Source organism: Seriola lalandi, unplaced genomic scaffold (genome assembly GCF_002814215.2).
Source record: "Seriola lalandi dorsalis isolate HSWRI2012SDOR001 ecotype SW California unplaced genomic scaffold, Sedor1 jcf7180002054736, whole genome shotgun sequence".
NCBI lineage: Eukaryota > Metazoa > Chordata > Actinopteri > Carangiformes > Carangidae > Seriola > Seriola lalandi.
The window spans coordinates 700,591-702,224 of NW_019525289.1; the positions used below are offsets into that span (position 1 = coordinate 700,591).

The window sequence follows — 1,634 nt, forward strand, 5'->3', positions numbered from 1 at the left end:
TACAAACACATAACCACACGATACATATTATTATGCTATGGTGACAAGCAGCACACAAGCATGTTGTCGCAAACTAGACGCACAGGTGTGTTGTAAATTACATCCTTTTATATCAAGTAATATGAATTGTCCTTGTTGGTTGTGTCCTGACGCAAAGTCATTTTTACACACACAGTTGTGTTTTTGTATATTTCTGTATGAACTGTTTTTACTGCTGGTAAATTTCCCGCTGTAGCTTTTTTTTTTGCCCAGTCTTTGGTGTGCAATGGGAGAGTTAGTTGCTACCATTTGTAATTGAAATGAAATGATAAAGTGAGAGCTCGCGAACCAAAATCCTCTGTGCTCTGGCTTTTTCTCTCTACCTGATCAACCCAATAAAAAATATATAGTTTTGTTCCAAAGTCGGGCAGTGTTAACCGGAGTTGTGCGTTTCAGTGGGATCGACGCACTGGCGCGCATTCCAGGCGACATTGTACAGAGAGAAAAGAAAAAGCAGGACAGTGTGGGAAAGAGGAGCGCAGGTCACCTCTCCCTTTTGTCTCCAAACAACCAAGCGTGCTCTCAGTTAGAGGGACTGACAATACTGCAGCATTATGTTTGTTTACATCAACTGTAGCGTGCTTTACTATTGTTGCCAGGTTCATTTTCCCATGAAAGATCCCTTTAACTTGCTCAAAGTAGCTGTTAGATACGTCCATAAAAGTCAGGGTCCAGGAAATATTAAAGATTCATTTGTCAGAAACATTAAATGTTAGAAAAAATACCTTTTTGTAACCAGGGTCTTCCAGGACCCCCTTGCGGTTCCACAGTGGCTTAAGCCTGAAGAACCCTCTCATGGTCTTATTAAACACCCTTTTACCTTGTTGGAGCGCAGCTCACACTTGGACTTGCTGTCATAATAGCATGTTATTAGACTCGTGCTCTGACCATACTGGTGGGCCATATGGAAAACAGGAGAATGTGTCTTTGAAATTCAATTACCTCCCCTTTGCATATATTACATTTTGTTGCCTCATCTGAGTGATGTGCTGCAAACCTCAAGGAGCCAGTGTCCTTTTTTTTCTTCTTCTTCATTCACCTAGAGCTGACCCACTTACAGTCTGTGCCAGGACGGTGCTACATGGCAGTCCTATGTTGTTTATTTAAATGGCAAGGAAAACATATTAAAGCATATTAGAATAATGTAATGAATTAATGTGTTCATCCTAATTAGGTTTACAGAGAAAAATATAAGCCAACATTTCATCAGTTAATCTAAAAAATAAAAAAAAACCAAAGAGAACAAGAAATATTCATCTCCGTTCACTATCCGTTCAGAGGTCTCTCTTGCTCGTACAGTGGGAGTTGAATGCAGATCCCTATTAGTGTCATGCCTCACCGATTAGAGAGGTGTCTCTGAGCAGCCATATGGAAGCACTCACTGTGTTGTTGTGCACCTTCGAGCCAGGGCTGGACAGTCAACCCCAGGCTCACCTCTTCATATCGCACCTCCAGCCAAACACACGTACACGATCCATCCTCTGCGGTTCATTCGCCCGATTATCCATTCTCGGGTCAGGCTGTTTTCTTAGCCGTCCCTATTTAGCCACATGCCTTGAGTCAATATAATATCTCTCTTTGCCATGTGAGCCCCC

The 1,634-nt window shown here is 42.0% G+C and overlaps 1 protein-coding gene across 11 annotated transcripts in view; it reads left to right on the forward strand.

The window, feature by feature from the left end:
• The window catches only part of pard3ab (par-3 family cell polarity regulator alpha, b), a 243,006-nt gene that overhangs the window by 228,386 nt on the left and 12,986 nt on the right, over positions 1-1,634 (forward strand). The gene's annotated exons all lie outside the window — the stretch shown is intronic.